The following is a 14096-nucleotide window of genomic DNA, read 5'->3' as shown; positions in this document are numbered from 1 at the left end:
AGGGCAATCTGCTTTAGTCAAAGGGTAGAAAGAGTCTGCCTCACTTAACTACCTGAACACCACCTGAGACCTTGTAAAATCTTTGAGAATCCATGTCATCATCACTAGTAGTTTTCCATCTTCAGTGCGCAGTTTGGAATCTGCAGCATCTACTAGACTTTTATCTCACGAACCAAACATCAGGACAACATTGGGTATCTCCCAGATCCAGGGGCACACAAAGGAGTTCTTTTCTTCATACTTTTGTTAGCCCTCCTTTATCGCAACTGAAGGAAGAAGGTCCACCGCAAAACACACTCCCTTACAAACCGGATTTAATACTTCAGTTTGGATTTAGGTGATTTCTCCCTGTATGTTTGAGGGAACTTAGAATTGACGGAACAGGCATCCACTTTGCCTCAATCTAGACACGAGAATTCGTAGACCGTCTGTGTCATCTGTGCCCACAGGAAATGGTAGTTTCTTGATACTTTAAAGCAGTTTGCGCAGGTTTTCCGATGAAACTGTGATTGACACTATTGCCGTTGAAGTCTAAGGCTGCACTTCCCCTATAGGGATCACTCCCTTTTAGATGATCCCTTTCTGTAAATAGACCGGTAAATCCTGTTCTTATCTTGTCACATTTGCTGTGCATTCATAAACTGAAGACGTAAACTGTCTTCCAAGGGCACTTGTTTACTTTTCCTTACCTGACTTTAAAGTGAGAGGATTTATGTGACAATCTTGCTTGATACAGGGTTTATTTAAGAAAGAGGTTTTTCAAGCGCTCAACAACACTAAAATGAACTGTGTCAGGATATCAGAATATATCAGATTTAGAAACAAAAATGAAGCACATTTTAGTTATTTCTGAAGTGTTTTGGAAACAAATACTTTAATATGATCCAAATAAATCATTACACTAGGTGTTGCAATTTCCGCACATTTTCGTCTGTGCACTCTATAGTTTTATTAGTAAAACTGTATGTCTGTGCAATTGTAATGGCCATTTCAATTGCAAATTGTTAGAAATGGGGTCTCTGGTTAGCAGTCAGTTTGCACTCTGTCCAAGCAGGGACCCTCACTCTAGTCAGGGCAATGGAGATACACACTTAAGATAACTCCTGCTCACGCCCTTGGTAGCTTGGCACAAGCAGTCAGGCTTATCTCCAAGGCAATGTGTCGAGTATATGTACCAACACACACAGTAATACAGTGAAAACACTAAAAATGGACACCACACCAGTTTAGAAAAATAGGTAAATAGGTCTAAATAAAACAAGACCAAAACGCCAAAAATCCAACATACTCAAGCCAATATATGAATTTTCAAAAGAATAGGAGTCTTACTCAGTAGAAAACAATAGAAACATTGATTTTACACAAATTACCTGGTTTGCATAACAAATAATGCTGCATGGGGAGCATGCATCAAAATAGTCAGCGATGTGTTGATTCCTTACTCACAAGTGAAGCTTGCATTGATTTTTGATGACCCACGATGATGCATGAGAAATCTGGTCGCACAGTGTCGGAAAACCGTGCTGCTTGGGGTTTGCATCACTATCAGCAGCCACAAGCGGGTGTTGCATAATTTCTCCAGCTGCGATGCGTCGACCTCCCAGCTGTCATGATTGTGGAGCGTTGATTTTAGCCACAAAGCAGGTAGCATGTTGTTTTTCAGCCGTGTTGCAGGTGGTGCGTCAAAATTTTACTTGCACAGAGTTATGTGCTTGAATTTCTGTCCTTGTTCTTCCAACTTCACCTTTCAAAGCCCAGGGACTAGGCAGGGCACCACTTGGCAGGGAAGGAGCCTCTGCTGAGAGTTCAGATGCTGGCAGAGGAAGTCTTTGATGGTACTGAGACTTCAAAATAGGAGGCAAGCTCAGTCCAAGCCCTTGGAGATTCTTCACAAGCAGGAATATACCACAAAATCCAGTCTTTGTCCTCTCTCAGGCAGAAGGCAGCAACTGCAGGCCAACCCAGCAAGGCACAGTCACAGGGGCAGTGCTCCTCCTCCAGCTCTTCAGCTCATCTCCTTGGCAGAGGTTCCTCTTGATTCCAGAAGTGATCTAAAAATCTGGGGTTTTGGGTCCACTACTTATACCCCTTTTTACCTTTGAAGTAGGCAAACCTCAAAGTAAAATCTCTGTTGTTCACAAGATCCTGCCTTGTCCAAGACACACACCAAGGGTTGGAGACTGCATTGTGTGAGGACAGGAACAGCCCATTCAGGTGTAAGTGACCACTCCTTCGTCCACTCTAGCCCAGACGGCTCATCAGGATGTGCAGGCCACACCCAGGCTCCCTTTGTGTCACTGTCTAAAGGGGATTCACAAACAACCCAACTGTCAGTCTGACCCAGACAGGGAAAATACAAGCAAGCAGAGTCACAGAATGGTTTAAGCAAGAAAATGCCCACTTTCTAAAAGTGGCATTTTCAAACAGACAATTTAAAAAACAATTTTACCAAAAGATGTATTTTTATGTTGTGAGTTCAGAGACCCCAAACTCCAGATCTATATCTGCTCTCAAAGGGAAACTGCACTTTAAGGATTTTTAAAGGCAGCCCCTATGTTAACCTATGAGAGAGATAGGTCTTCCAATAGTGAAAAACAAATTTGGCAGTATTTCCCTGTTATGACATGTAAAACACATCAGTACATGTCACACTTTTAACATACACTGAACCCTGCCAATGGGGGTATGTTGGGCCTACGTTAGGGGTGCCTTGCATGTATAAAAAGGGAACGCTTGGGCCTGGCAACTGGGTACACTTGCGAGGTCAAATTGGCAGTTTAAAACTGCACACACAGACACTGCAGTGACAGGTCTGAGCCATGTCTACAGGGCTACTCATGTGCATGGCACAACCAGTGCTGCAGGCCCACTAGTAGCATTTAATGTACAGGCCCTAGGCACCTCTAGTGCACTTTACTAGGGACGTATTAGTAAATCAAATATGTCAATCATGGAAAATCCAATTACACATACAATTTACACATAAGACGCACTTGCACTTTACCACTGGTCAGCAGTGGTAAAGTGTCCAGAGCAACAAAAACAGAGTCCAGCACATAGCAACAACCTGGGAAGCAGAGGCAACAAGTTAGTGGAGACCATGCCAAGGATGCAAGGTTTAACAAAAATGTATTGTCTGTAATGGCAGTGGGTTACCACACTGTGAGTACCACTCTACACCACTCTACTCTGCACCACTGCACTCTATTCTGCAGTGCTCCACTTTACTCCACTCCATGCCACTGCGCTCTGACCCACTCTACTCTTGGCCACTGCACTCTATGTCATGCTGCGCCTTTCTCTACTCTACTCTGAACCACTCTACTCCAGGCAAATGCACTCTTCGCCACTCGACTCTACACCAGTCCAGTCTAGGCCAAACAAATCCACTGTGCACAACTTCACTCTTCCATGGACCACTCTAGTATACACCACTGCATTGTACACCACTAAATTAAATTCCATCGCTCTCAGCACTCTATGCCACTATACTCTGTAACACTCTACACCAAAGCACTTTATAACAATCCACTCTATGCTACTCCAGTGTATGCCACTCTATGTGAATCCACACTATATCACTCCAATACACTACACTCTCTGCCACTCCACTCGATAACACTCTACTCCACTCTTCACCATTCCAATCTACAACACTCCATGCCACTCTACTCTACACCACTAAGGTGGTTATAACAACATTGGCGGAAAAAGCCACTTACCGCCGTGCAGAAGACCGCCAACACACCACCGCGACCGCGGAAATCTGCCACAGCTATTATGACCCACATCTCGGAATCCGCCAAAAGTCAGACACCCACACAAGTCCGCCACACCAAAGGTCAGTGTTAAACTGGCAAAAACAAAACCTCCACTGTCACGCCAACAGAAATACGCCCACATTATCACGACACACGAATCCACGCGGCGGTCTTTCAACCGCGGTATTCCATTGGCGGTACACACCGCCGCGCTCAAAATACACACACTCTTACAAAACACAGCCACATTGGACAATTCCAAATACACACACCTGATACACATACACACACCACTCCCACACACCCAATACAATATAAAACACACACCCACATTGCCCACAACCCCCTACGACCACAATTACAGAGAAGGCCAGAGAGAGACACCATAAACAACTACCAAGCATCCACAGGCACACAACACCATCACCCACACAACTTCCACGCACCTCACACAACACACCACTACATATCACCACACTTATCACCACACACTCCACCCCACACATCACCTACACCACCCCATGGCACGGCAAAGACACCCCAGGTTCTCTGAGGAAGAGCTCAGGGTCATGGTGGAGGAAATTGTCCGGGTAGAGCCATAGCTATTCGGATCACAGGTGCAGCACACCTCCATAGCTAGGAAGATGGAGCTATGGCGAAGAATAGTGGACAGGGTCAACGCAGTGGGACAGCACCCAAGAAATCGGGAGGACATCAGGAAGAGGTGGAACGACCTACGGGGGAAGGTGCGTTCCGTGGTCTCAAGACACCACCTGGCGGTTCAGTGGACTGGCGGCGGATCCCCACCTCCTCACCCACAACTAACAACATGGGAGGAGCAGGTTTTGGCGATTCTGCATCCTCAGGGCCTCGCAGGAGTAGGTGGAGGAATGGACTCTGGTAAGTCAAAGCTTTACTATTACATCCCACACCCTACCTGCATGCTATCACATACCCCCACCCTCACCCTCACCCCCAGCACCCCAACTCCGCACATATGTCCCAACATCACAAACCACACATCCCAACACCAAGCCCTGCATGCAATAACAAATCATGGATGCCTATCACCAAAGCATGCCCACTGCACATACCCATACACCCTTCTAAACCATCATCACACAAGCTCCCACACAGGAATGCTAGCACTGGGATGCACGGTCACCCACCCATTGCACACCATTACACACACAGATTTAATAAACATCCTTTTATACCCCTGCAGGACCCCTACCCAACGTCACCGGACAGGAGGGTCCACACATGTCCACACCACCAACAGAAGAGGCCCACAGTGATGACAGCAGCTCTGTCCAACTGGATCTAGATGACCAGCCCAGACCATCGGGGACCTCTGGACAGTCGGTTCCCCTCACACATGCTCAGGCCACCACAGACCTTCCCCCCTCTGGAAACACCAGCACAGCACCCACCCAGCGGGCCCATACCTCCGTCCCCAGGAGACGCCAATCAGCAGTGTGTCCGCCACTACAGGGAACCCAGGATAACCCACCACCCCAACAACAACAGGGACCTGGCGGCAGTGGTAGTGGGCACACAGTCCAGGGGACGGAGGACCAGGAACACAGGGGACCTGGGAGGGCTGCTGTGCGACAGGGGGCGGACAGGCCAAGGGAACCCACTCTCCACGATGCCCTCTCCTCCATCATGGGAGCCTACAACCACTTCCAGGAGACAATGGCAACGGTACTGGCCAAGTTTCAGGAGACCCAGCGCATGCAGGAGGAACAGTATATGGTCTTCAGGGAGAAACTCAGAACCATCAGCTCCACCCTGGGCATCATCGTAGGGGTGCTGAAGGACGTACTCAACACCATGAGGGACACTGTGGCACTACAAGGTGCCCCTGACACCAGCATGAACGATGAACTGCCCACCACCTCCGCCGGTGCTAGTGGAAAGGACGCCCCGCCACAGGACCAACACACCAGAACCCCCCCCCCCCCTGCAGAGGGAGAACCATCCCACAAACGGGCCCTGAGATCCAGGACAAAGACAGAGCACTATGCCAAGACCCCCGCCAAGAAATGAGACCACCCTGATTGTCATCCTACTGTCCCACTTTGTCACCCTGTCCAAAATTAAACTGCCCCAGCTCCACTTCCTATGCCCATATGGGCAATGCACCTGTGAGACTAATAGACTGGACTCTGTCATGGACACTCCTCCACCATCACCCCTCACCATTTCACTATCCCCTCCAATATTGAGCATTTAAATAAACACACCTAAAGCACAAAACGATCTGGAGTCTGTCTGTGATTTCGAAATAGTGTATTAGCAATTACAGTGCTAAAATGTTTTTTTAATAGTAATGTCAACATACCTATGTCACACAGATCTAGTCCATGAGGAATCTAAGCAGATGTCACACAGTGGGACCCACATCTGTGAAATCGTAAGGGAAAGTGACAACTCAGTGACCATACACTGGGTGAAAACGACAGACAGGAGAGAGGTAGTAGTGTCAAAGTACATGAAGTAGGCAGGTTTAGATTCCTACCTGTGTCTACTGGAAATATTGCAGGATCACTGAGTCCCTGTTTTGCATGTCTTCTTCCTCTGCTTCCTCCTCATCACTGTCCACAGGCTCCACAGCTGCCACAACACCGCCATCTGGACCATCCTCCTGCAGAAAAGGCACCTGGCGTCGCAAAGTCAAGTTATGAAGCATACAGCAGGCCACGATGATCTGGCACACCTTCTTTGGTTAGTAGAATAGGGATCCACCTGTCATTTGGAGGCACCAGAACCTGGCCTTCAGGAGGCCAAAGGTCCGCTCGATCACCCTCCTAGTTTGCCCATGGGCCTCATTGTAGTGTTCCTCTGCCCTTGTCCTGGGACTCCTCACTGGGGTCAGTAGCCATGACAGGTTGGGGTAACCAGAGTCACCTGCAAATGGCGAGGGACAACTGTTAGACACACACTAACCTGTGGGATAACCCCAGACCCAGACAACCATTCCCAATGACTTGCTTCCAGGTGCTCACCTAATAGCCAAACACGGTGCCTCTGGAGTTGACCCATCACATAAGGGATGCTGCTATTCCGCAGGATGTAGGCGTCATGCACTGAGCCAGGGAACATGGCATTCACATGGGAGATGTACTGGTCTGCCAAACATACCATCTGTACATTCATAGAATGATAACTCTTCCGGTTTCTGTATACCTGTTCACTCCTGTGGGGGGGGACCAAAGCCACATGGGTCCCATCAATGGCACCTATGATGTTGGGGATATGTCCCTGGGCATAGAAATCACATTTCACTGTAGGCAAATCCTCCACCTGAGGGAAAACGATGTAGCTCTGCATGTGTGTCAGAAGGGCAGACTGCACTCTGGACAATACGTTGGAAAACATAGGCTGGGACATCTCTGATGCCATGGCCACAGTTGTCTTGAAAAGAGCCACTTGCAAGGAAATGGAGCACTGACAGCACCTGCACTTGAGGGGGAATTCCTGTGGGATGGAGGATTGCTGACATCAGGTCTGGCTCCAACTGGGTACACAGTTCCTGGATTGTGGCACGGTCAAGCCTGTAGGTGATAATCAAATGTCGCTCCTCCATTGTCGACAGGTCCACCAACGGTCGGTACACCGGAGGATGCCGCCATCTCCTCACATGTCCCAGCGGACGGTGCCTATGAAGGACAACAGTGAGCACAGAGTCGACCAACTCAGAGGTACGTATCCACAGTTTACACAGAACACCATCCAAACACAAAAGGTGGCCTGTATGTGTGTTGAGTCTGGGCCTAGGTATATGTGACGCAGTTGAAAATGAAGCCATGTGGGCCCCTGAAATGGCGGCTGCCTGACCTCTTAAGTGGGACAATGGGATGTGAGGTAACTGCGCTGGCGTTATACACCGTCGCAGTAGGCGGTCGAAGACCGCAGTGCAATGCTGCATTGGTTAACATTTGACCCTATGGGTCCCAGGAGCCAATGACGATGTACGCCTGCGGTGGCGGTACGCACCGCCACGGACGTGACCGCCATTTTCTATCTGTTCAATCACTCGATACCTGATCTTCGACAGGAGAGGACCTACACTGCAAGTGCTTCTGTGACCTCGGTCTGTAAGAGACAATGGCTCGTTCATCTGGGGAAAGGGCCCCTGCCTTCACATCGGAGGAGTTGGAGAAACTCGTGGACGGGGTCCTCCCCCAGTACAACCTACTCTACGGTCCTCCAGACAAACAGGTAAGTACACAGGGAGCATATTGTATGGGCTATGCCTGTGTGGAGAGGGTTGGATGTAAGAAGGAAGGGGGCAGAGTGCTGCGTGCATGAAAGACGGTGAATGCATGTGCCACATGGCAAGGGTAGGGATGGGGGCCAATCACTTTGACGGTGCAGTTGGTAATGACTTCTCTTTTTCCCCAGTACATTTCATGTACAGCGCCCACCAGAAGAAAGATATTTGGCGTGCCATCGCCAAGGACGTCTGGACACTGGGGGTCTACCACAGACGGAGAACCCACTGCGGGAAAAGATGGGAGGACATTCGCCGCTGGAGCAAGAAGACGGCAGAGGCTCAGCTGGGGATGGCCTCCCAACGTGGGAGGGGTGCCCGTCGCACCATGATCCCCCGATGTTCAGGATCCTGCCGGTGGCCTACCCGGAGTTGGATGGGCGCTTGAGGGCATCACAGCAGACACAACGGGGTTAGTACACTCTCATTCTGCTGACTTTGCGTGCAGTGGAGGTGTCTGGGTGGGGGAGGAGGGCTGTGGGTTTCCATAGGCCAGGGCGAGTTCCGTAGGCAAGGCCCCTCCATAACGCAGGCCATGTGGCACCCCACCCCACCTCTGTAGAGTGCCAAGTACAGCTATTCATGCCCCTGTGTCATCAATGTGTGCAGATGTCGTCCATAGCCTTGTAGGTCATTTCCCAGGAATTGAACAGTGGAGCCCAAGAGCGCGGCGTAGTGCAGGGGGCTTCTGTGTCTGTCGTGTCCACCAACGGTAGCGGTAATCCATGCACTCAACATGTCTTTCTTCTGTCGTCATCCCCCTTTTTGTGGTCTCCCTGTTCTTGTGTGCATTAGCATCATCAGACGGAGGAGTAGTGGCACCGGAGCACGAGGGAGCTGCATCCCACATGGCCCTGGAGGGTGAGACTACGGACTCGGAATTCACCAGTGGGACGGAGGGCGAGGGAAGCTCCACGGCGGGGACAGGAGCTGAGACCAGCGACACGGACTCGTCCTCTGATGGGAGCTCCCTTGTGGTGGCGGAAACATCTGTGCCCCCGCATCTACAGGTACAGCCGCCACCCCCCCACCAGCACCGCCCTCCCAGCAGCCCCTCAGCATTTGCCCCGTGCCCGCTAACCCAGGAGGGTGGGCATCACCTTCGCCCCAGGCACCTCAGGCCCTGCCCCAGTCACCCCTGCTGCCCGCAGTGAGGAAGCCATTGACCTCCTCAGGTCCCTCACTGTTGGGCAGTCTATCATTTTGAATGCCATCCAGGGTGTAGAAAGTCAGTTGCAACAAACAAATGCATTCCTGGAGGGCATTCATTCTGGTCACGCGGCCCTTCACCGAGCTTTTCAGACTCTGGCCTCAGCACTGATGGCAGCCATTGTCCCCGTCTCTAGCCTCCCCCCTACAACTTCCTCCACCCAGTCCCAATCCCCTGTACCTCTGCCTATCCCAAGCACACCATCAGACCAGCCTGCACACACCTCAACACACAAGGGAAGCTCAGGCAAACATAAGCACCACACATTCCACAGGCACTCACGCATGTAACACACACATGCAGACACACCAACATCCACTGCCTCCACTGTGTCCCCCTCCTCGTCATCTCCCTCCTCCCTCCCAGTTTCGTCTACACTCACACCTGCATGCACTACCTCTACAGCCACTACATCCCTCACCAGGACACCCACCAGCACACCCCACTCACGTGCACTCACCACCCCCACTACCATTCACACGTCCCGTTTCCTCTCCCAGTGTGTCTGTGACGCCCCCTCCCAAGATACACAAACGCAGGCACACACCAACCCAACAGCCATCCACATCACGACAGCCTCCAGCGCATGCACCTTCACCCAAAGTCACCAAACGTACACCTCCTACTCCACTCCCAAACCCCCTCCAGCTACCCTTCCCAGTGTGTCCCAAAAACTTTTCCTGTCCACCCTTGACCTTTTTCCCACACCTCCCCACCCCGTCCATCTCATAGGTCCCGAAGTTGCATCTCAGCCCTAACATTTCCGGGACCAGTGGTGCCTGTAGTAACCGGTATGTGCAGTGCACCGGCCTCCACGACAGCCAGTGTGGCACGAAGCCACAGCACAGACAGTCCCCCACCTGTGAAGCATTAGAAGTTGGCCAGTGCCCAGCGGGAGAAGGGGAAGACTCCAGCCACCAAAGCCGCTGCCAGGGATCCTGTTGGGAGTGTGGAGTCAGCTGTGACACCTTCCAAGGTGGGGAAGGGCCACAAGAAACCCGGCAAGTCTGGGAAGAGCAGCACGGCGTAGAAGACCGCCATCATCCCCGCTGCCCAGGAGTCCACCGCCAGCCCCATCCCAGCTGCCCAGGAGGCCACCGCCAGCCCCAACCCAGCTGCCCAGGAGGCCACCGCCAGCCCCAGCCCAGCTGCCCAGGAGGCCACCGCCAGCCCCAGCCCAGCTGCCCAGCTGCCCAGGAGGCCACCGCCAGCACCAGCCCAGCTGCCCAGGAGGCCACCGCCAGCACAAGCCCCGCTGGACCATGAAGGACCGCAGCACAAGCCCCGCTGGGCCATGAAGGACCGCCAGCACAAGCCCCGCTGGGCCATGGAGGACTGCCAGCACAAGCCCCGCTGGGTCAAAAAGGCCCACCAGCACAAGCCCCACTGGGCCATGAAGGACCGCCAGCAGCTGAGACCCTGCAATGTAGACCGCCATCTGAAGCACCGCTGAACAGGGCACCGCCATCACAAGCACCGCTGAACAAGGCACCGCCATCACAAGCACTGCTGAACAGGGCACCGCCATCACAAGCACCGCTGAACAGGGCACCGCCATCACAAGCACCGCTGAACAGGGCACCGCCATCTGAAGCACCGCTGAACAGGGCACCGCCATCACAAGCACCGCCATCACAAGCACCGCTGAACAGGGCACCGCCATCACAAGCACCACTGAACAGGGCACCGCCATCACAAGCACCGCTGAACAGGGCACCGCCATCTGAAGCACTGCTAGCCCATGAGCGGCAGGGGCACTGACGCAACTGGGTCAGTCACGGGGTGAGTGATGCACTCTGGGCACCAGTCCCCCTCCAGAACCAGTGGAGAGATCCATCCACTACCTCTGTCCTTCACAGGATGAAGCACTCTGGGCACCAGTCCCCTTCCAGAACCAGTGGAGAGATCCATCCACTACCTCTGTCCTTCACAGGATGAAGCACTCTGAGAGACTGTGGCTTTGCACTCCCCAGGATGGAACAGTGGGCAAGCCACCCACTGTAGAGACTTGAGAGACTGTGGCTTTGCACTCCCCAGGATGGAACAGTGGGCATGTGGCCCCCTCGTGGATTTGGCGTTGTGCACTCAAGCGGCTGAGGTGCCCCCCCTTTCTCTCCTCCTGAGGTGCCTGTTTTCTTGCTGTCTGATGCCCCTGCAGTGTTCTCTCTGTCATGGTTGGGGATATTGTGTGGGCCTCGCCCATACCGTGTGGTCCCAGTGTTCCACGGACTTTCTTTGTGCAGTACCTGGACTACTATGCCTGGTATTTATTTTGTACATTGTGTTTATATATATTTCTGCCTACTTGTTTTTAATATATTCCGATGGTTACACTCATGTTCTTTGGTCTTTGCATTCTTCCGGGGGGGTTGGGGGGTGTAACTGTGATGTATTGATATGCATTAGGGTGTGTTGTGGTGGGTGAGGGTGGGGGTGTTGCGTGTGTGTGTCCCTGTTTTTTCCCTCCACCCTCCCCTGTGTCGTAGGTGCTGTATTCACCGTGGTCTTTGCCGCCGGCGTTCGTGCTCCTGGTAGAGGAGCAGGAAGACTATCGCAGGGAGAATTTGGAGTTCCGGTTCCATGGTGTCCTCGTTCCTCGTGGAGTGTGTAGAGGTGAGCGTTTTCCCTTCTAAATTCCTGTTTCCGCCGTGTTTTTATCCGTGGTGAATCCGCCCCCGAAAAGGTGGCGGATTGGCCTGTCATAATAGTGTGGGCGGTACATTGTCTCCGCCTGTCTGTTGGCGGTGACCGCCACGCTATTTGTTTGTACCGACGTGGCGGTCTGAGTGTTAAAGTGGCTGTCTTTATTGGCGGTTTCCGCCACGTCGTAATTGCAATTTTTTTAACGCCGGCCTGTTGGCGGTCTTACCGCCGCTTTAACACCTACCGCCAGGGTTGTAATGACCACCTAAAAATGTTAACCTTGCTGAACAGCAGCCAAGCTGGTGTACAACATTAGTAAAACACACTGGAAAAGCCAGTAGCTCTTCCATCAATGAGACCTAGTGACTTTGCCAATGCTGGTTAGGCTACCTTTTTCCCAAGTTGTAGGTAGCCTTGTGTTTTAAAGTCCCCTTTTTGGATGGTCACCCCTTGATTCTGTCATTTTTTATCTGAAAGTGCACTGAGGCCTGCTAATCAGACCTCAGTGCCTGTGTTCTTTACCTTACATTGTACTGTGATTTTGTAAACCCAATTGGCAAGGATTTTACCACCCTGTAAGGCCCTGTTAAATGGTCCTAGTGTTACCCTGGGCAGCGATAGTAAAGGAGTTACCAGGGCTGAGGCACTGATTGTGCCACCCTGATTGGCCTGAGTAAAAGCTAAGCCTGCAGAGCTGCCCTGTCAGCCTGCACGAGCAGCTTGTCTGCTCAAGTTTGACTCTGCCCACACCAAGTACAGGCAGAGTCCTTTCACTGCCCATAGGTCAGTCACCCCTAAGGCAGGCTTCCTGTAGCCCAGGAGGCAGGGTGCACTGTGTTGTGCATGGAGACACATATGCAGAAGCAAATATGACCCTGTGAGAGTATTTAAAACGTAATGCTACCAAAGAGACAGGCGGACCATAGGATAACATGGGTTGGCACCCGGTTAAACCCCAGATGTCCAGCTCCATGATGGCCCAACCAATTTCCCCTGTGTTTTGTGTTAAACATGCTTTTTAACCCTGAGCATGAATCTTCTGCCCAGGATTAGCTAGCATGTACCCTGGTGGTGTCCTCAGAGGATACCCACCAAGTTGCTAGCTTTCTCTTCCCTTGGCGGGCTCCCCAAGCCATTTGCTGCCAAGACAAGAGTCTGCCCTCCTGCTGGTTGTGCTAACACTTCCCTCAGGATGGAGAAAAAGGACCTGGGCAGGGATGAGGTCATAACTCTGCCCTCCCAGGATGGCTAGTGCTTACAGTTATGAAGGTGGTGAGCCTCAAAGGCTTTCACCTTCCTTGATATGTAATATCCTGTCCTCCACTTGAGGACAAAGCCCTTCCCGGCCTGTCCAGGCTGACAGGTAGGAAAATTAGTTATGCAGGAGGTGTACACCTCAGACAGACTAGCCAGACCTTTACAGTAGGGTAGGAGGTCTGTACAGGAAAGGAAAGGTTCTGCCATCTTGGCAAATCCTGAATTAGTGGGTTCTGGGTAGAAAACAGACATACTCCCACAGGAAGTCGTCACCTCGGGGTTGAACTAGCCACAGGGACCAGTAGCCCATTACCACTCTCCCTCACACCCTTAACACACACTAAACTAGGATTTAATGATTCTCCTGGCACCAGAACCTCAGTTCTGACTTTGAATCCGAGAAGAGGCACAGAAAAGACGCCGTCACCAACAACAGGAATTTGGACTTTTGCGGCAGCGCAAAGAGAGGATATTTAAGTGCCCTGAGGTGACCATATACTGGAACTATGTGTTCAACTTCTGCCTGTGACAGAAGCTCATTGCCCGCGCAAGAGGTACTCAAGTGGATGTCAGAAATTGAAGCAGACTCCTCTGACTGGTGCAACCAGTCACCTGCAACCTGCAGAAGAATAATCGTGTTGTGTTACAAGAAGTGCAACCCGGCTGGCCCCTCTTTGGAAAGTCCAAAGATAATCTGTGACCTGAACCCCAGGAGTTGTAGTGAGGGTCAATATATTCTGTTGATCTACATCTGCCTAGCCATGATTTGCACACCCACATTACTTCCATATACCACCCAGAGAAGACCTGTGCTATGCCAAGCTCTGAGAGTCAAAGAAAGGATACTGGTTCTGCAGGTCTGTTCCGGCCCTAAGGACAACACCCCCTAGGTGACCCTGAGTCACTGGCCCATCGTCCAATGCCAGACTGCTGATGACGCAGAAAT

Source organism: Pleurodeles waltl, chromosome 11, assembly GCF_031143425.1.
Source record: "Pleurodeles waltl isolate 20211129_DDA chromosome 11, aPleWal1.hap1.20221129, whole genome shotgun sequence".
NCBI lineage: Eukaryota > Metazoa > Chordata > Amphibia > Caudata > Salamandridae > Pleurodeles > Pleurodeles waltl.
The sequence above is the reverse complement of the archived record's forward strand: the minus strand, read 5'-3'. Positions refer to the sequence as shown.